We start from the raw sequence: 22,776 nt of genomic DNA, 5'->3' as shown, positions 1-22,776 counted from the left end.
AATATTCATTATCAACAAGAATAATGAAAGTGCAGTCTATGGATTCTTGGACCAGGACAGCCTATCTACCTCTAAACCAGCCAACTTGTAGCCTGATCAAGAATCTTGATGTGGAGAAAGAAAAGAAAAGAAAGAAAAGAAAAGAAAAAGAAAAGAAAAGAAAAGAAAAGAAAAGAAAAGAAATAAGAGTCAGTTTCTCTCTGTGAACTTCCCTAGAAACCACAATAAAATAGCAGAAAAGAATGCGTTAACATGGAGGTAGATTTAGGGTAAAGAAAAACCAACAGCCTCTGTGACTGGTCAGTCCTGCCAGGTGGAGCTTACAGTTTCAATATGGAAGGCCCAATAATTAAACAAATATTTGCAAACTAAAAGTATTACTACATAGTGCTCATCAAATTACAGACTTTATGAGAGTAAAATAAGAACCTCAAATTACATTAGGTCTTCAAGGGTCTTAATGTGAAAATAAATTGCCCCCAGACGCTGCTGATTAATTCTGGGCATTGATCTCTCCTGCAAGTTCATCTGGGCAAAGAGCAATGAACAATTCCAGTCCTCTTCCCACATACTACCTCCATCACTACCCTATATTTTTCCTCACTGGACAACACAGGAAATTATTGAGAACCATTCCAAATCTCAAAGCTACATAAATGTGTACTATACAAGTGACTTAAGAAGAAACTAGGCTGACAGCCGCTCATCAAAGTGCTTTTTCTGATGCAGTCAAGATTTTTCCACCCTTTCTGCACACAAGTTTTGCTTAAGTTCCAGTGTCCACATAATATGAACTAATAAGAATGTTGAGAAAGCAGTGTTAATTAAAGTTAAGGAATGGTCCTGAAGTATTTTTCTGCTGACATAAAGGTTTTAAAATTTCCAACTATCTCACTACCTAAATGATACAATTTTGAATGTTTGAAATGTTTTCTTTTGAGGAGTGGACATTCATGACAAATACTGAGATTGAGACACTTGTATTTGCATAATGTGCTCAAAAAACATTCCTAAAACCACATTCATCTGAACACAATGTAATACATGCTTTACAAACGACTTTTTACAGACACATTTAGTTGTTGTTACACCCTTTGGGGAGTTAACTGAGAAAGTGTTCCTGTAACACTCTCAAATGTTTGAGATGCATTTTTTAGAAATTAATATCTTATTGGCATGTGCATTATATTACCTCATATGCTTTCTTGCCTAAAACTTGATGAAATTTTCAGGGGAAAAGAAAGAATAAGAAAGAGTAGCCTATCAGCTATGTAATATCAAACTGCTTAGTGTTATGAATCTAAGCAAGCAGAGTTGGCACAGCATGTCTTAATAGTGAATTACATGCCAGAGGAACAGAATGCTTGCGGGATTCAAACAAATTTGGTGGGGGTGAGGGAGGATTGGTGGATAAAAACCAATGGTTTTGTCATATTACGAACATTGAGTAAAAGGCAGAACTATAAAGACAAAGAGAAGAAGGGTTTCTTGGTCTCTCCCTGTCAGTGAAATCTATGCATTCCAACTTTTTTCCTTCTGACAGCAAATATTTTCACACTACACTTTGCAGAGCCAGAGTAGAAGATAACTAACTCTTTATATCTGCAAATTCCTAAAACATGGACCAATTCCAGTCCTTTTTTGTGAGGCTTTTGTTATCATGAAAGGATTTCAACTTGCATATATTCCTCTTGCAGCAAAAGTCATTTTTGTAGATTCCTTTTTCTCTCCTCTTCAGGAATGTGCAGTTTGGGACATCTTGCAAAATCATATGTGTGTATTGATGGATATATTTTGCTTTAGATTTGACATATGCGGATAGCTTGCTCTCCCAGCATCAAATAAAAATAAAGACAGATTTCAATTTTAACTTTAGTATAGTTGGCCAAAAACATTGAAAAGCAACTGAATTTAATTAAGCACAAAGATAGTGATTGGAAGACATATTGGGCATGGAGTTTGAGTAAATCTATCAATTTTATAATTCTCAGCCATGTGAACAATAGCTAAATGTTCATTTAATAGCTGTAAACTGAGGGCCATGAATGATTCAGCTTACTTCCTGCAAACTTGTAGTCTATGGAACCAAGTGAAACTGAAATGTAGTGGTTGCAATTTTAGCACTCTCTGATGGGTGATTAATTTTTAGCAAATTGACTTTAGGAAAAAAAAAATGGGTTTTAGTATTCTCTTAAGTTTAGAGAGAACAAAGCAGGAATTTAGACTCTCATAGGGGTGGGGTGGGAAAATCAAAGAGAATCAAGACTACAGAAATGAGGGACACCTGGGTGGCTCATCGGTTGAGCATCTCTCTTCGACTCAGGGCGTGATCCTGGAGTCCCTGGATCGAGTCCTGTAGTGGGCTCTCCTTGAGGAGCCTGCTTCTCCCTCTGCCTGTGTCTCTGCCTCTCTGTGTCTCTCATGAATAAAGAAATAAAACCTTAAAAAAAAAAGATTACAGAAATGAATAAAACCTGATGGTGCTCTTCTTTATATTTTACAAAGTATTCTTAAAAGCAATGTCTCAGTTTGAGAGTATGGTTTATAATAATCCGTTAAATAATCCATATTGTTTGTAACAATAATCCATATTGTTTACTAACCCAGATACTAAATAGGCAGTTGTTAAAATGTTTCAAGAGGGATATTGAGTTTGCTCCCAGATTCTCTTCTTCACCAAAATTTGGTGAACTGATCTGCTAATAATTCCTACGACAGAATGGAGAAAAGAGCCCCCAAGTGATACCAGTATTATGATTTTTGCTATACAATATTCCAACTCTGGAAGGAAAGTTGGCTATTAGTTAGGATGTCCCAGTCTTTATTCTGAAAGTAAGTTTATGTGGATTCTTTGTCCCCAAATATAAGTCAGGAAAACAAAGAGAAAGAGGCATAAATAGAAGTGGTTATGATTTTGACAGTACTTAGCTACTAAGGACCCTGACACAGAATAAGACAGCTCAGATTATGGAAAGAGTCCTGTGACCACTCTTAGGACCCCTGCCCAGGCCAGTGATAGGCTTTAACAGTCTCCTATGGCTTGGGAATATTGCCTGTCAAATATTGAAGAATTTTTCAAGTCAGTTGGTAGCTTAAAATAGGCCACAGTAGGAGTGTTGGCACAACACAAATTGTCCAATATTACAAATCAGGGTATGTTCTTTTTCAAAAATCCAGTTTATCAGCACAACACTGCTTGTGCTTGAAGAATAGGCTAGGCACCTCTACATTAATCCAGTGTTAAACTACTACAATCTATTTGTTAGGATGAGGCTGTAACTTTCCAGCAATTGCTACTGAATATTGCTGTTTAGGTTGTTGGTCACTGGTTAAGAACTCTATGTAATCAATCAGCAGTGATTTTGGCTAGAAGGGATATATTTCATACAGATCATAGAATATTTATTTAAAATAATTGGTCAAGGGGCACCTGGGTGGCTCAGTCAGTTAGGTAGCCACCTCTTGATTTCAGCTCAGGTCATGATCTCAGGGTTGTAAGATCGAGCCTCCCAACAGGCTCCATTCCCAGTGTGGAATCAACATGAGATTCTCTCTCCCTCTGCCCCTCCTCTCTCTCTAAAAACTTAAAATAATTTATTAAAAGTGGAAGGAGAAAAATCTACAAAGGCAAGAGGTACCTAGATAGGTAGTCATCCTAGGATAAAGTCTGGTTTGTTAACCGTTACTTGGCAAAGTTCATCTCCTAGAGATTTGGTTCCTTGTTGCCCAATTTAAAAAAGTAATCTTGTCAAAAAAAAATCTTGTCAAAATATGCAGTTCCTTTAACTCGTATAATTCCAATGCCAGGAACTCACAGTAAAGGAAATAACCAAATATGTCAACAGTGACAAACATTTACCATGTATTCCTGGGAAAAATGCATAGAAATCTGGTTTAGTTAGTTATGATACATTAAAAAATGGAATATTATACAACTATTAAAATACTGATGTCAATTATTTTCCATTGACCTAGAAAGTTGTTCACAACAAATGCTAGGTGAGTCAAAGAAGGTGAAAAATAGTGTTCATAAAATGATCCTCTTAAAATAAATATGATTAGAAAAAATGCTAGGGAAAAAATACACCCAAATGTTAGCAGTTGTTATTTTAGAGATGGAATTTGAGTAATTTTGTTTATATTTATATTTTTCATTTGTTTTCACAACTTTTTCTGTAATGAAAAAATATGACATTTATTTATTTATTTATTTATTTATTTATTTTAATTTTTATTTATTTATGATAGTCACACACAGAGAGTGAGAGAGAGAGGTAGAGACATAGGCAGAGGGAGAAGCAGGCTCCATGCACTAGGAGCCCGACGTGGGATTCGATCCCGCATCTCCAGGATCGCGCCCTGGGCCAAAGGCAGGTGTTAAACCACTGCGCCACCCAGGGATCCCTATAAGACTTTTTAATTGCTTATTATAAATAGGACAATATTTTGAAAATGTAAAACTGATCTAACTTTCCTTTTTCCTCTTGAAACTTGTTGGCCTATAGCCAGTCTTTTAGTATGGGCACAGGGAAGAGGCTAAAAACATCCAGAAGGAGAAAGACATGACCGGAGAATTTCCTGTCAGACAAGAGAGAAAAGAAAAAAGTCTTTGTAATTCACAACAGATTCTGGGTGTGGGAGGAAAACAGAAGGATGGACAGAAAGTTTCCTTCATCTACATGTACCCATTCCATGCTCAAATTGCAAGTCCCTAAGAAAAAGTGTTAAATAGAGAAGAGAAGATTTAGAGTAGAGAGGCTTTGTCCCATTTCCTGTTTTGGATAATAACTGGATCATTGCAAAACTTAATGGCATATAATGTGTTTAATGTCAATATCAGACACACACAGTGGTCTCAACTCTAATTGAATCCTATATGAAGTTATCTTTATTTTTATGCTTGACTTATGATGGGTATACTTGGCTTTGTTTTAAATTTATATCATCAAATTAAAAGCATAATCGCTGTAAGGCAAAGACATATTTGATGCAGTGATGAAGCAGAAATAATCATCTAAGTTACATAGCTTGGAATTTTTTAATTAAGGAGAGCCATCTATGCATCACTCTAGATATTAATCTTCAACCTTAGAGACAAAGTATTGCCAACAAAAGATAACACATAAGATTTTTCATACCAAGATAGAGGATGTGACACATTTTAATTAATCAATTCATTAGTTATATGACAGTTTAATATGGAGCTTGGGAGCCTTTGTAAAAGCAAAATTAATTATATCTGCCTGACTTTCATCTCTTTATAGAGTATAATTCAACTATTGGGAATAAAAGCAATATACATCATGCTTTATGTTAGAGCTTCTTGGGGGTGAGAAAAATATAGTTTAATTATTTAAAAAATATACACAAGCATTAGATTTTTGAACCTATCTCTTTTCCAGAAGTTTGAAATCATTTGGTGATTACTATGGAAGACCTGTAGAGAGGAAAAATTTTTATACATTAATGTGTTCAGGAAACGATGGAACAAAAAAGAAAAAGAAAAATAAGGAAAAAATGTGGTTCATTTAACCACTGCTGAGTCAAACAAAAAAATTTCAATGTTTTGGAAGCACAATTGAAATTATCCCAGTTTTTAATAAACTATTTTTCCTATAACTGTCTCTATGCTGTTTGGTGTATCAATGAGGATGATTTGGGTTTCAAGAAGAGTTAACTAATTTATCAACATAGAAAATTTATTGCTGGGCCTCAGAAGATCTCCACCATTCTTGCTGAATTCTCTTTTCCCTTAATTTATCTTTACTCATGATCCATTTTAGAAACATTCCCTGAACATGGCAAAGACTATCAGAACAAGAGAGATGTTTCCTTCCTGGCCACTCATTATGAGAGTAGGAACTCCAGGAATGTCCTTCATCTTCATCTGAATGGGGTCACTGCCTACTACTAAATAATTCACTAATGAGATTAATATGGCCCCCATTTGGCTTCAGATTGACAGGGTTTACCACTCAGTCACATGGGATGGCAGTGGACAATATCAGACCTCTGCCACTATTATGTAAGTGGCAGATATAAATACCTTCATAATGACATAATTTAATTTGTCATTAAATTCAATGAAATATTTCACAGTTCCAGCTTACTTTTTCCCTTCCTCCAATTAGCAAGTTCATACTTCAGAAATGTCATTTAGACTTATAGATGTAAATATGAGTTATCATTTGATCATTTTCCATACTAATCAGGGTAGATCAGGCCATGCTATAACCCCAAACTTCAATGGCTAACACAATGTAATTTTATTTCTCATGTCTATAAAGTCCACTAAAAATTTGGGTGACTCTGTCCACCATACAATGACTCAATATACCAGACTGTTTTATCCTTTTGACATCGTCACCTGAAAAATGGCCTCCACAGTCAGATCTTGGAGAATGTGGTAGCCAATGAAAATTTCACATGAGATTACCATTGCTGCAGCCCCAGGGAGACATACTTCACTTCTTTCTCTTGCTCTAGGTCATAATCATATGGGCCCATAGCAGAAGAAATTTCTCTTATTCCAGAGAAAGGATAACAGACATCATTGAACAGCATTATTTTCAATCACTCTACTCAATAAATGTTTCTCTTTCCTGTGTCCATATCTACTCATTGTACTTTATATAAATACATATTTTTATTTTGGATTTAAAGTCTTTGAAATAGAATATTTTCAGTAAATGTGGACATTTGTGTTGACTATCCAGGGACTTGACACCAACAAGTTGATTCCTTTTTACTTAGAAAAACTTTGATATTGGATTCCAGCTAGCTTTATCAAACAAATGGAGTTTGAAAGTGAACTAAAATTTATAAGATGTTTACTGACAAAATAATCCTATTTTAGGGTAAGAAGAGAATGTCATTGAGAATTAAATAACCTGAATATGATCACATATCTAATAAGTGGTACTTCTAAAATATAAAATTAGAGCTTCCTGAATATAAAGTTGAAATCATTTCCAGAAAAGCTCGTGACCAGTCTTGCCTTTTGGAGTTTAACTAATCTGTACCCAAGGTGCCTTGGTAGTTTTGATTTGAAATGTGAAACATTGTCTTTTAAAATATTGAATTTTGATAAATGTCCCAGTGGATATCAATAGTCATTGAGGTTTATCCTGCCTTTGCCAAAGTGCTAACCTGAATGAATGTTATTCAGTGATAGGAGTTTGATGTGATAGCAGTAATTAAAAAAAAAAGGAACTATTCAAAAATCCAGCTTGTAAGATATGTAATTCCTAAACTTCATCATCTTACTTTGACCTTCTCATCTCAACTCAGTGATACAAGTTACATGAAATTCACTTTTATGAGCTTGAAGTTCAAACTCTAGTTTAAAAAGTTGCATGGGAAAATAGTTATTGAGGTATGACTCATTTGAGGAGTCTTGGTTTTCTCATTTAAAAAAAAATCTACTGAGAAAAAAATATATTGCTTCCTACAACTTCTGAAGAATGTATTGAGTTTCTCACGCTGCTGAAACTCTTTTGGCATAGTCAGCTTTTTGTTCTCTACATTATTTGATGCATGGAAGCCAGTGCTTAAAGCCAAACCGTTTCTAAGTAAGACAAAGCTTGACATTTTCTTAAATAGACTATGAGGTCGTATCTTGCATTACGACAATAGACTGATCATTTCAGCATTTACCAGAGCTTGATTTTGATATACTCTTCTCTCTAGATCTTTTTCTTGGAATTATAGGTAGTTATACTTTTAAAGAGAAAAAAAATTGTGTGTGAGTCGGAAATATGGCACTTAAAGAGCATTATTAATGATTCATAAAGTTGGAAGAGACCTTGCAGTTATCTAGTTTTTGGTTAACATATGCTAAGGTCCTTACTTGGTTGTAAGTTATATATTCATCAAAGTTGCAGTCTTTCTTTCAGATTGTTGTATCAGCTACAAAAGAAGGCTCTAGAAATATTTCCGGGTATAAATTTTGGTTTAATTGTTCTGCTATGTTATCATAGTAATAGTCCTACTTTGTCTAGGAAACACAGTAAGAACTGTGCAGTTGACTATATGAAGAAAATATCAACTCAGCCAATAAACCACCCCTACACACACACACACACACACACACACACACACACACACAGGTTAGAAAGAACTGTGGGTAAAAGGCATAGAATGCAAGGGGTACATCAAAGATTACAGGGGGGAAAAAGGAATCAGAAAGTATATCATGGTGAAGTTGATTGTCAAACATCTACAAGTTCAGAAGAGGCTTCTTGTCCATTTCTTAAATGGGGAATACAAATCACTTTCTCAAAAGAATGGGGCTAATTTAAATATCTGATAGCCAAAGATACTGGATGGCTATCTCCTTTTCTCACTGCCTTTTGCTTTTTTGTTTTACATATTCTGTGTGCAGATTGGAGCCACAGGCAAAATCCACCCTCAATGATCTTACTAGGTAGAAGCTACAGGACTTGGCATTTCTTATATAGTCATAAATATAGGTAAATCTTCAGTTTAAAAATGACTCATAGGTCTCTGATTATTCTTTGCAGATACAGTGGTGGTTCAATTAGCATATTTTTAACTAATTCACCAGGAAGTTACTTGTAGTCCTTCCAGCCACTGAATATACCAGCATATGGAAATACCATGGATGGAATAAGGGATACCACCCAGGAAAGGAAAGCAAATCCAGTGCCAGATTTTGGATGAAGAAATTGAGTATATAAGATGCAAAGAAAAGAGAAAAGCAAATACAATAGAGTGGCCAAAACAGAATTCAAATATTGAAAAGCGAAGGATGGGGGAAATAGGACATATAGTATCTTTCCAAAAATTTTCAAACCCAGAATCATGCCGAGGGAATTGGCAAAAGATGATCTCTCCTTCCTTATTCTCACCAATCACAGGGGATTGGACCAGGGATGAACTGAGCATCTCATCTAGAACTGACATACTCTGGGCTGACTAGAATTCTATGGGATAGATTAGTATGAAATCTTGTTCTAAAAAGCTTTTTGTTAGATAAACATGACTAAATTTTAACAATTCAAGTTTTTACAAAGATTTCACATGCCAGATTCTGAGATTCCTGGGAGTTTGTGGGAGAAGCTAAACAAGTAGGGATGCCTGGATGGCTCAGCAGTTGAGCATCTACCTTTGGCTCAGGGCATGATATCGAGTTCCTCTGTCTACGTCTCTGCCTCTCTGTGTCTCTCATAAATAAATAAAATATTTTTAAAAAAATAACAAGTAATAGAAGTAAGCAGAAGCAATACTAAATAAGAATCAGGAAGTAAGTAAAGATATAGGGAAACGAAGTGATGGCCCTGTTAGAAATAGTGGCTGCAGAGACTGAAAGAAAATAGACACCACATTTGGGGAGTGGAGAAGGTCACATGACCAGCTCCTTTTGCTGAGCTATAACAAAAGAAGGTCTCAAGTCAGGTTCTATGGAAAACAGACTTTGATATACAGATTTAAGAGCAATTTGCTTACAGTGGAGTCCTCTTAGAAACAGTTCCTTTGGAGGAGTCAAAGACAGGAGGTTAGACAGTGAATTAAATTAAATTTCAAAATTTAATGAAATCAAAATATTCTCAACAAGATTTCTGGAGCAAGATGGAGCTTCCTGAGTTATTCCTCCTTAAGGCAAGGGGTCAATGCTTTGGTTCCAGCCAAGGTGAAATAACCCTATCCTTTAAGATTCTTCCTGCTACAATTTAAAACTCTTGGAAATAAAAAAAAAATAAAAAATAATAATAGAAGAGTCTCAAAGATTAAAGAAGTAGGCAGACTGCCTAGGGACACTGGGACTTGAGGAATCCACAGTACTCTCTTCCTTGGGTTTTATTATTACCTCCCATACATCCCAGACAGTGTGCCATGCGGGAGTTTAACCTGGCATTGCCAACAGACTGGTCAAAAGCAAACAAAAAGGGTCAAAGAAAAGCTGATTTTCCTTAGCCAAAGGACAAGGATGGCTTCATAGCAGAAAACTATTTCTGTTTTGGTAATCACTGCCCTACTCCAGCCAAACACCAAGAAAAACTACAGTATACCCTCTTCCTACCTACATTTTTCAATGGGGCTAACTGAGGAGCTGACCTGAGTACCACTCTCCTATCTTGTAAAAGCAGGCAGCAGGACTCCAATTTTTCCATCCAGTGATGTCAGCAGAGCTCAGAAGAAACTAGTCTTCTATTCCCAGCCCGGCAGAAACAGGTGGAGCTTTCCAGCTGGGTGTCGTCAACAGGGAAGAATAGAGCTGGTCTTCTGAGCCTCTCCTGGTGGTAAGCAAGTGATAGCAATCCAATTCACCCACTGGGCTAGTGTAGGAGGGACCAAACAGGACACAGAACTCAACCCCTATTTGCAGAAGCAGATAGTACTGCTTTGCTTCTCCCACAAGTGTGGACTCATTGGGGTCCACTAAACAATAGCCTCTACCTCCACTCAGAAGTGTTTAATGAGATAATACAGAGGAAGGCTATTTACCACTAAGCCTCCACCCCACATGTTTACCACATCCTCTACCTCCATCCTTACTCTCCCTTCCCCCATATCAACAGAGTTGAGTGGGGAACTGAACTTCCAACTCCAAATGGCATCAAAAAGCCTGAACGAGGCTATGTGAAGCAGCACTGCGCAACACTTTACCCCCATCTTGTGCCAGTAAGGCCTAGAGGGGAATGAGCCTCCACTTCTGCCCAGCATCAGTGAGACAGAACAAGGTAGGCAGACACGAGGCTTGTTTGTACTATACTTCCTCCATTCTCCTCCCCTGGTACCAGTGGGGCTCAGCAGGAAGAAAGAGAAGCTTACACCCCATCTGTCAGCAGCAAAGTAATGTGAGTCTGTTCTCTACTTTAGCTTGTGACATACAAATGGCCAAGCAGGAAACGGAACATACAAACCCTCTAGCCCCTGCACTATACATTAACAGATTAAAATAGCATCTAGAGTCTCATCATTTAAAATGTTTAGGGTGCAATAGAAAATCCCTCATGAGGGATCCCTGGGTGACGCAGAGGTTTAGCGCCTGCCTTTGCCCCAGGGCGCGATCCTGGAGACTTGGGATCGAATCCCACGTCAGGCTCCCGGTGCCTGGAGCCTGCTTCTCCCTCTGCCTGTGTCTCTGCCTCTCTCTCCCTGTGTGTGACTATCAAAAAAACAAAAAAACAAACAAACAAAAAAAAAAAAACACAACACACACACAAAATAAAAAAGAGAACCCCTCATGATACCCAAAACTAGGAAAGTTCAATTTGAATGAGAAAAAAAAAAAAAAACACATTAAACAGACGACACCAACACAGAGATAGTCAAATGTTGAGGTTATCTGGCATAGGTTTTAATGCAGCCTTCATTAAAATGCTTCAACAAGCACTTGCACATTTTATTGAATGACTGAAAAAATCTCAACCAAACAAACAGAAGTTATTAAGAAAGAATTGAATGGAAATTGTGGAATTGGAAAACAATAACCAGAAAATAAAACCTACTTGTTGAATGGACTCAGTATTAAAGATGACAGGGGCTGGAACCAGAGAACTTGAGAAGACGTCAATAGGATTTCTTCCATCTGAACAACAGAAAGAAAAAGTGGCTAATATTTGCATTATCGAAGTCCTAGAAGAAGAAAGTGGGACTCAAAAAAGCATTCAAATTTTTAAAAAGGCTGAAACCCCCCCAGCTGTGAAATTCATAAACTTATGATTCAAAAACTGATCGAACCCCAAAGGTATAAACCCAAAGAAACCCATGCCAAAATACGTAAAAGTCAAACTTCTATAAACTAAAAACAAAGAAAAAATCTTGAAAGCAGTCCAAGAGGAATGAGCATTAATTATAGGGGAGCATCAACTTGAATGATAGTGATTTTCTAAAACTATGGAGATCGGAAGGAAGGGACACAGCATTTTTCAAGAAGTGAAAGAAAAGAACTGTCAACCATAAACTCTATATCCAGCAAAATTATCTTTCAGAAGTGAAGGGGAAATAAAGTTATTCTCAGATGAAGGAAAACTAAGATTTTTTTGGCTAGAAAACCTATCACTAAACAATGGCTAACGGAAGTCATCTAAAAAGACAAGAAACAATAGCAAAGAAGACTTAGAAATTAGACCAAAAATAGATATTCCCTGGTAGGCCTTAATATGCAAATGTGATTTCCCAATTCTTCCCCTCTCTCCTCTATGCCCATTTATATGGGTCTTTCTTAATTCTTCTTTTCCCTAACCTTCCAATCTTTCGCTTTCCAGGCTACTGACCAAGTAGCCAACAGATTGTTTACTCTATAACCTACCCATAAGGCTTCTGGCTTTCACAATTAGTCTTTAATTGGGGGTTAATTATTCTCAGCTTTCCATGGTTCTCTTCTTAGGCATCAATTTCCTCCAACGACCATCAAATTCTATAGTCCTTATACTTACTATCTTACTTCCATTTCTCAAAAACTTGGCATGTTACCCTTCAGTTCATTCTCTTCCACCATTAGTCTGCCCCTGCTCACAGTCCTGGTGTTTTACAAATTGTACCATTAGAGCTTTGAGGATCTATCCATATTCTACATACCACCCTTGATGAGATTTTCAGAGCCAGCTGGCAGGAGAGTGACCTAGCTTCAAAATCTCCTTTTAAAAATTTCCTTTTCAGGCCACTCCTGGTACTAATTGTTTTAGATTATATCCCCAGGAAACAGATTTTTTTGAAGATATTTATTTAGTTATGCATTCATTTAGAAAGTAAGAGTAGACACCAGGGCAGAGGGAGACTGAGAGAGAATCCCTACTGAGCATGGATCCCAATTCAGGGCCTCCCTCACCACCCTCACCACCCTCACCACCCTGAGATCATGACCTGAGCCAAAACCAAGTCTGAGGCTTAACCACCTGAGCCATTCAGGAGCCCCAGGAAACAGATTCTTAAACAAAGACTCAGATGCAGGGATTTTATTGGGGAGTAATTGCAAAAACAACACCAGTAGAGAGTGAAGGAAATTCCATCTGTAGGGCAGGGTGAAGGTGAACACTGATGTATTTGCAATGATCTCCAGAGGAGCTCTGCTGAATGGCTGGCCCTACAGTGTGGTCATCACTATGCCAAAGGGCCAAGATTTTCTACACTACTTCAGTGAGTCACAGGGCAAGCCCCCTGGGAGGGGGATGATTTTTTTTTTTTTTTATTCTGCATAGCAGTTCCCCTCAGCTGACCTCAATTCCTAAGAGCAAATCATCTAGTTATCAGCAGCCACTCACCCAGTAACTGGGAGAGTGGGTACCTCCACCCTGAATGGGAAGTCTGAAGTTACCACAGAATCCACTTCAACCTACCTGTGGTTATGAACTACTTTTCTGTTTCCAGACCATATCCCAGCCTCCTAAATTCCTGACGGTATAGGGGTATAGGTTTTTAACAGAGTTGGCCGTATCTTTATTTCTGTGTGTGTCCTTGTGACTAACTCCCATAACAAGCTAAACAAGTAAGTTTCAATAAATGTTACCCTCCAGTCTTTTTTTATATCACATATGTAGTTATATTCTTGTTAAAATGAGTGAAAATGAAGTAATTTTATGCTGGGAGGTGATGAGCTATTAAAAAAAAAAGTTTTCTGGTATCTATATAATTCCTGCCAAAAAACAGTGTATACAAGATTTTCCAAGGAGCTAATGTCATATTTTCCTATTTATGATTTATGGATATCAAGGAATGAAAGAGGCATGACTGTTAATAATAAACGTGTTCTTACAGATATTTAGAGAAGGTGTAGAAAATAGAAATGTTGTTAATGGATTCACTTGCTATGTTATCCAGAAACTATTATGCCACTAAATCATCAACATTTGTCAAATGTCAAGAGGCTCAATTAATGAAACATTTTTACATTTTGCTTTAGGAGATTAGCAAAAAGCAAAATTTCAGTGCATTTTGTAACTGTGTAGAAAAGACATTTATTTCCTTGTGTAAGTTTCATGTGTGTTTCTTCATTGATATTATAGAAAATACTGCATCTTCAAATATTTTTGAAGCATTTATTAAATTAGAAGGTGCATCTGTATTGCAGGTCTTCAGCTGTTTGAATTTTCTGACTAAGCCCATTCTTGTAATCAGCAGGCAGTTCACCAATCAGAGCATTACTAGCCCCTCAGAGGCCACCTCCACCCCCTTGTGACTCCCATCAGACTGCTTCTCCCAGTAGTGAACTGATGATGTCCTACATTCTAACAACATAGATTCACTTAGCTTGTTTTTGTAATCTTGTAAATCATATAATAGTGCTGTTCCGGGTCTAACTTCTTTTCACTCAGCATTATGTTTCTGGGATTCCTCCACATAATCTGCTGTATTTCAGGCGACACATTTTAATTGATCACTTGCTTTGTGCCTAGCGCTGCTCTAGCTCCTCATCATTCATCTGTGGCCTATATCTCCATTACTAATGATCTTTACTGAGTATTCATAATTCCTACTGAATGAATAATTAAAAGCCAGTTCAAAAATTTGATGAAATCCCTTGAAAGATCCAATCTGGTAAATAGAGTTATATTTTAGCTGACCAAGTTGGCCAGAGCTCATTTTTCACTTGGCTGCATTTGAGTTTGTAGTCACCACAAAATGGAGAACAATGTATATGGAGCCTGCCAAGCTGAAAACAGCAGATATACACTTTATTTTTATGGTAAAAAATACATATATTCTTTCCAGAAAATAGCTACTAGCAAGATTTATTGTTAAAGTCAACAGAATTTGGAAACTCATCTGGAAACTCTAACACAATGTCTGCTGAGTCTAGAAAACAGTGCTGAGATTCAACAAAACAGGGGATTGTACCACGGAGCGTAAAATCACGTATAAATCCATTCCATGTATCAACAGCCATTTGAAATAGGTAGCCAAAGTGCTTTTTATAGACTGGAAAATTTTTCACCAGATAGCATAGCTTATAGTGTTTATTAAGGAGAGAGTATCAAGGTTTCCAATACTTTTTAAAGTATTTAACATGCAAGGTACTAGGGAGGGTCTATCAACTTAGTAAAAGAAAAGGGATAAGTTGTTCTTCTACACAAGTGTCTCACTCTACTGTGCAAAGGGCACATGACTAAAGAACCCCCTGTAGCCTTCATTCAACTCTATTTCATCAAGAGAGAGACTGGTAGGAGGCTAAGGGGGTTAGAGGATAGACCCAAACTCAAGGTGAACAAATATTAGTATGTAATTAGATTATGTCATATCTTCAGAATGTATTTTAAAGAAACAATAAGCCAAGTTGCGGTTTACATGGGTGCAGGAAGCCACTTACTCTGGGTTATGAAGGACATTTCAGAGATTCAGGGAAGCAGATCTGAAGGAATTCAGAAAGACAATGTTGGGAATGTGAGAATGACTCGAAATAGCATTCCAGAAAATGGGACCACAGTGTGAGGAATCCCTGTCATGGGAAGTCCAAAATGTGGATAAAAGCCAATGAGACTAAAGTATAGAGCACACTGGGAAAAGTGAAATGAGGTTGGTTTGCTAAGCAAAGGAAATATGCTGCAATAACGTATAGACCATGTAAAGTATCTTAGCCTTGATCTTGAGAGTAATAAGAACCCAAAGACAGGCTTTAAATAGCGGAGTTACACAATGAGATTTGCATTGATAAAGGATGAGTATAGATAATAGATTGAAAAAAGACAAGAAGAGACAAAGTGAAGTACATGACCTAGTGTACCTCTATGAGGTGGTCGTGTAGCAGAATACAGAAGAAATGCTAAGTGAGGAATACAGAGAAATAGGTTTCAGGCTTTTCCTTCTAGTGGAAAATTAACTCATCGAAATTTAAGTTCTTTGTTTTTTTTAAGATATTTATTTATCCTTGAGAGACAGAGAGAGACAGAGAGAGAGAGACGCAGAGACACAGGCAGAGGGAGAAGCAGGCTCCCTGCACGGAGCCCGACGTGGGACTCGATCCCCCGTCTCCAAGATCATGCCCTGGGCTGAAGGCTGCGACAAACCGCTATACCACCGGGGCGGCCCAAATTTAAGTTCTTCAGTTGTAAACTATAACTATCACATCATACAATTATGAGAAGTAAATGGGACAATATAAACACCACAACAAAAAACAAAGAACATGGATAGTTGTTATTCTAATTATTAGAAATCTAAACAACAGGGGTGCTTCGGTGCCTCAGTGGATTAAACATGTGCCTACAGCTTAGGTCATGATGCCAGGCAGGGTCTTGGGATTAAGCCCCACATTGGGCTCTCTGCTCAGCAGGGAGTCTGCTTCTCCCTCTCCCTTTCCCCCACTCCCCCCACCCCCGTTCATTCTCTCTCTCTCTCTTTCTCACTCACTGTCTTTCAAGTAAATAAATACAGTCCTTTAAAAATTAAAAAAAAATTAAACAATATGTAAAATGACTTCAAGCTTGCCAATAGGATCACAGGTATAGTTAGATCAGAAGGTTTAAGGATCTCAGTTTCCCTAAAGAAATATTTTAGCAACTCACTAAAAATAATCAAGAAATTTAGCTTAAAACCAAAAACTTTTATAGCTCATTAATTGGTGATATATGAAAAGAACTATACACACACACTCACACATACTTTCCAAAGTAATATACTGATTTACCAGATTCAGGAATACTTTACATTTTCTTGGAACATAGCATAGATAAATGGATGGCATGTAGTTTCTCACATTGACTGAATTCGTAAAGCATCATGTCAAAGAAAAAACATATACAAACTCCATTAAGTTCAAGTGATGCGAACACCTCCTTTTCACTATTTTCTTTGGATACAAAACATTTTCAAGTCTAAGTATTGACATTCTATGGAGTACAATATTCAAACAGGATCTTAAGAAAATTATTTTCCTTGTAGGATGGAATGGTGATTAACCAGTGAGAACAGAAGAGAATATTAAGATAGAAAAAACTGTTGCTCACCAGCTTACTATAGAATGACTAGGGCATTACTGATTAAGTAGAAGTTTTGTTTTAGATCCTTCCAAAAATGGAAATATTTTTCTATTGTTGTTCTGTAGGTAAAGGTTTTATAACAAGTAAGTATTTATTTCTGGTTCTTGTCACAGATGTGTATTTATTCATTTAAAGTGCAAACCAAAAATGGCTTTAAATTGCAGAGAAGTAATGTTTATTAATAGTACATTTTGCTGACACTTTAGATTTTAAAATGATTGAGTGAGTGAAGGGGGAGGGAGAGGAAGGCAGAGAAGGAAAAGAGAGCGAAGGTAGAAAGAGAAGAAGGAAGGAAGGAAGGAAGGAAGGAAGGAAGGAAGGAAGGAAGGAAGGAAGGAAGGAAGGAGAAAAGACAGAAAAGGAAAGGAAAAGTATAAGCAAGGCTCATTATTTCACAATCTCAGGTTTGAGTTCTTAAGTTCAAAAGATAACATGGGTTTCTACCTTGATTCAAATTAATAAATGAACAAGGAAGGGTTACATAAAAAATAATTATCTATACTATTGTCCATGTCTATTTGGTTACCTAGAAGTAACCTAAATAAAATTGAAAAATCTAAATATAGCAGTAAACCTTTTAAAGCAGAGATCTCCTTTCCCCTTTATTCCTTCTCCGTTTGACTTACTTCACTCAGCATAATACCCTCCAGTTCCATCCACTTTGAAGCAAATGGTGGGTGTTTGTCGTTTCTAATGGCTGAGTAATATTCCATTGTATACATAAACCACATCTTTTTTTTAATACATTAATTTTTATTGGTGTTCAATTTACCAACATACAGAATAACACCCAGTGCTCATCCCGTCAAGTGCCCATCACCCATTCACCCCCACCCCCCGCCCTCCTCCCCTTCCACCACCCCTAGTTCATTTCCCAGAGTTAGGAGTCTTTATGTTCTGTCTCCCTTTCTGATATTTCCCACACATTTCTTCTCCCTTCCCTTCTATTCCCTTTCACTATTATTCATATTCCCCAAATGAATGAGAACATACACTGTTTGTCCTTCTCCGATTGACTTACTTCACTCAGCATAATACCCTCCAGTTCCATCCACGTTGAAGCAAATGGTGGGTATTTGTCGTTTCTAATGGCTGAGGAATATTCCATTGTATACATAGACCACATCTTCTTTATCCATTCATCTTTATTTTTTTTTTAAATTTTTATTTATTTATGATAGTCACAGAGAGAGAGAGAGAGAGGCAGAGACACAGGCAGAGGGAGAAGCAGGCTCCATGCACCGGGAGCCCGACGTGGGATTCGATCCCGGGTCTCCAGGATTGCGCCCTGGGCCAAAGGCAGGTGCCAAACCGCTGCACCACCCAGGGATCCCTCCATTCATCTTTCGATGGACACTGAGGCTCCTTCCACAGTTTGGCTATTGTGGACGTTGCTGCTAGAAACATCGGGGTGCAGGTGTCCCAGCGTTTCACTGCACCTGTATCTTTGGGGTAAATCCCCAACAGTGCAATTGCTGGGTCGTAGGGCAGGTCTATTTTTAACTCTCTGAGGAACCTCCACACAGTTTTCCCGAGTGGCTGCACCAGTTCACATTCCCACCAACAGTGTAAGAGGGTTCCCTTTTCTCCGCATCCTCTCCAACATTTCTTGTTTCTGGTCTTGTTAATTTTCCCCATTCTCACTGGTGTGAGGTGGTATCTCATTGTAGTTTTGATTTGTATTTCCCTGATAGCAAGTGATGTGGAGCATTTTCTCATGGGAGTGGGAAATATCAGAAAGGGAGACAGAACATGAGAGACTCCTTATTCTGGAAAACGAACAAGGGGCAGTGGAAGGGGAGGTGGGCGGGGGGTGGGGATAACTGGGTGACGGGCACTGAGGGGGGCACTTGATGGGATGAGCACTGGGTGTTATGCTCTATGTTGGCAAATTGAACTCCAATAAAAAATAAATAAATAAATAAATAATAAAAAATAAATAAAGCAGAGATCTATTTCTTGGTTTTGATTGTATTTTAAAAGGTATATGCAAAGGCTCATTGAATACTTCAATTTTATCTACAGTAGATTTGGAGGGGTTGTCTCTGGATCTTTACATGTTGATAAAATATTGAAATGTATGTCAGAGATTACCCACTCCAGAAAGCTAGATACCCAAACCAGCTGAGCTTCATTTTTTTTAATGGAGGTGTAATTGACTTATATTAGTTTCAGATGTATAGCATAATGACTTGATATTTGTATATATTGCAAAATGATGACCACAATAATTAACATCTGTCCCCATATATAGTTAACATCTGTCCCCATATATAGTTACAATTTGGGGGGACCAAATTGTTAACATCCGTCCCCATATATAGTTACAATTTGGGGGGACCTCAAATCTTTATAGATATCATTAAACTTATCATTTTGGTACAGAGGGGGAGAAACCTGTGTTTTAGTCAGGCATATAGAACAATTTCTCACATAATTAGAGTTTAGAAGAAAATTAAAGTATTCCTCTTTACCATTGTTAGTTGTAACAGCAAGAATACGTGTTTGCCAATAATGTACTGCAGTACCTTCGTGGTAGACTAGGAAACTCCTACAACAGTATTTTACTATAGTGTGACTCGAGGTATATCTAACACCTTATATATGAGGTGTCTGGGCTCAGGCCAGACAAATAAAATAAGCGTGGTAGCACTGACCATTTTGTTTCAAAATTGGCTTAACTCGTACCTTTAGGACATTGTAGTACTTTATGAAGTTGACTGCTGGATTCACTGTCTTGGACAGAATTCTGCTATTTTGGTATTATTTTTTATAAAGATTGATGGAGACATACCAGGGAGGTGTCAGGACCTGAAATATCTTCCCGAGAGAAGTGATTATATCATGTGATATTATCTTTAATTATGAATAAATAGAAAACAAAATGAGAATAAAAATTGAGCTTTTTCCATCACCTTCCAAATGTTATGAAATATAATTATGTTTCCACAGGTATTAAAGCATGTAAAGTTGAGTTGAGCAATACTATTAAACTGGTAGGAATAAATCTTTTTATTTTATAGGAGGTAGGAAAAATATAAAACTTAGCATGAGGAACACATAGTCTTAGCCAGATATGGCCCTATAAAATATATTATGATTAGTTACATCAGCAAGGAAGCAGTAAACTGCAATGCATTTCTCTGAAATTAGTTTCAGCCTGTTCATTCTGATCTCTTATACAACTGGGCTTTTTCCATCTTGAATTATTTGCATATATCCCCTTAACTTTCCTGGGTCTTAGAATTACATCATTACTCAAAATAATTCTAAAACTAAAATTGAACCATATAATTACATTTTTGCTGTTTTAGGTATATTTAACTTTTTATATGTGGTTGATATTATGGATAATATCCTTCTGAAATAAAGTGAACATTCACCCTAATTTTTATGAGAGTGCCAATGGGGCAATATCACAGCATAAATATGTTTTGGTAAATTTTCATAAAAATTCTACTTCCTACAGTACACATTTCTTAGGAATATGTGCATTTAGGATATAGCAATTCTAACAAAACTGTTAAAATGTATTTATAAAAATTGTAGCAGAGTTAAGTCACATAAAGTTGATCTTTCTTCATCACTTAGCTCAATCATTAACAATCTACAAGTTCAGTCCACTCATCTACAAATCTGTAGGCACGTTGAGACTTATCGAAGCTACATATTTTTCCTGAATATGGAAAACACGGTTGCAATCAGTATTGAATATCCATAAAAATTAGATAGTAAGAACCTGCAAGAAAAAGTTAAAATATATGCTATAAAAGAAAACCAAGTGGGGGTCCTCGGTTTACTTTAAATCAAAAAGAAAAAAAAAAGAGAAGGGATCAGAACTCAACTAGTAGTTGAAAGAAATGAACATATTCACTCATTTCCCCCTGCAAAATATATATGTGCACGCACACAAGGAAGACTAGAGAATATGGAAGAGAATATTTACTTATTGAGCATGTGTAATGTGCCTATGGATATATGGGTGGTATCTAATTTATTTTTTCATAAACTTCATGAAATAGGTTATATCTCCATTTTACAGATAAGGAAGTGAAAATCAGAAAGGTTAACTAATTTTCTTAGTATCATATAATTAGTAAACAAACTCAGGTACATCTGACTCAAAATGATAAGTGTTTCTACCACATGAATTTCTGATAGGAATACTTTCTTAAAGTCTTGGAACAATTTTTCATTTCACTTGACCTGGTGTAGAAAGTGAATGTGATTAATTCCAGATGCATAATATTTTACCAGAATATGGCTATAGTCTTTGACAACTGGCTAAACTAATACTTAAGGAAGTCTCAGGATAACACTGATTACTCTAGAGGCCAATTTTTCTTTCTTTCCTACCTTCCTTTCTTCCTCTTGTTTTATTTTTTAGACTTTAAAATAGATAAGATAGCCTAATAATGACTTTCTGATGGATTTTTATAAAGGGATAGTAGTTTTATTTTCTGACTTAAAAAAAAGTACATTATAATTGTGCCTTTTTTTTCCAGTTGATGCGCACATCAATTAGTCCCTGTGAAATCTGAAACAAATTAAATAAGCAACCAATCTGGTTGTATTCTCTCTCCAAACCTGGTAGTCTGGCATGGAGGAATAGGAAGGTGTCTTTATTCTCGGCAGGGAGGTGGGAAGATGTGAAAAAGTGGAGCGGACAGTCTGGTACCATTTTGCTAGTTTCTCTTCAACATCTTCCAGTGTACATATTGAAGGAGTATAGAAACTCAGTTCAAATTTTGTTCTGCTTTGCTAAAAGCAACCACTGGTTGGTACAAACTTAGCCCTGCTCCTGGCTTGCTGAAGGGAGACTCCTAGCTGGCTCAATACATGCCTATGGTGTGCATCTTGGCTAAGGCTGTATCCAAGATGGACATAATGTCTAGCTGGGCACTTTGATAGAATGTTCCATCATTGAAATGTTTGCTCTACTGGTTACAAGTTGGAAGAAAAATACCTTTTCACAGGACAATCGAAGAACAAGACAGCAATGTGCGGGAAAACAAAATATCAAAAGCAAGGAGAAAGTCCATGTGAACCCCACCCTCTAAGAGCCAATATGGCCAAGATAAACCTTGTTAGAGGAAGATGGACAGCCAGTAAGAGGGAGGTACAGGCTCCAGCAGTTGTAAACATGTGACTTTGCCAGGAGTGAATTATTAGTTCAGGCTGCAGAAAAGGAGAAGATTCAAATTGAGCCATGGTAGGAATATAGAATTAGGGATTGTGCAGTGTACGAGAATTGTTTGCTTAAAGAACAGCATGTTGATTTTTTGTTCCTTTCCACGTAATGAGAATCTGTACAGTTTAGCTTACACTCTAGAAGAGAGAGCAGTGCTATTATAATAAGCATAATTTATCTTCTACCTATCACCGCCTCATATTCCTTTTTCTCATTCATCCCATGAGTTGCTTCAGGTAATTTTTAAATAGTCAAATTTATTCTTTCCATTCACAGACCTGTTCAATTTTACCTTACTTTAAGGTTTTATTTATGTATTCATGAGAGACACAGAGAGAGGCAGAGACATAGGCAGAGGGAGAAGCATGCTCCTTATAGGAAGTCCGAAGTAGGACTTGGTCCTAAGACCCTGGGATCAAGCCCTGAGCCGAAGGCAGATGTTCAAACACTGAGTCACCCAGGTATCCCTATTTTATCTATTTTCTAAAGTTTTTATTTAAATTCCAGTAGTTAACAAAGTGTAGTATTAGTTTCAGGTGTACAAAATAGTAATTCAGCACTTCCATACAACACCCAGTACTCTTCAGGACAAGTGCATTCCTTAATCCCCATCACCTGCTTCCCCCACTCACCTTCCCTAGGGTA

At 37.1% G+C, this 22,776-nt stretch overlaps 1 long non-coding RNA gene across 2 annotated transcripts in view; it reads right to left on the bottom strand.

Annotated features, from left to right (window-relative positions):
* LOC129502100 (uncharacterized) overlaps positions 1–22,776 on the bottom strand; it is a 102,687-nt gene that overhangs the window by 51,858 nt on the left and 28,053 nt on the right. Inside the window, exons 2-3 of one of the 2 annotated variants that reach the window (XR_008662895.1) lie at positions 11,475–11,554; positions 2,285–2,440 (exon numbers count right to left, since the gene is read on the bottom strand). This is a non-coding gene — a long non-coding RNA (uncharacterized LOC129502100). The remainder of the gene's footprint in view (positions 1–2,284; positions 2,441–11,474; positions 11,555–22,776) is intronic. The other variant, XR_008662896.1, reaches the window with a different exon arrangement.

This window comes from Nyctereutes procyonoides, unplaced genomic scaffold (genome assembly GCF_905146905.1).
Source record: "Nyctereutes procyonoides isolate TBG_1078 unplaced genomic scaffold, NYPRO_anot_genome, whole genome shotgun sequence".
In the NCBI taxonomy this organism is placed as follows: Eukaryota; Metazoa; Chordata; class Mammalia; order Carnivora; family Canidae; genus Nyctereutes; species Nyctereutes procyonoides.
Note: the sequence above shows the minus strand (reverse complement) of the source record. Positions and strands in the feature narration are given on the sequence as shown.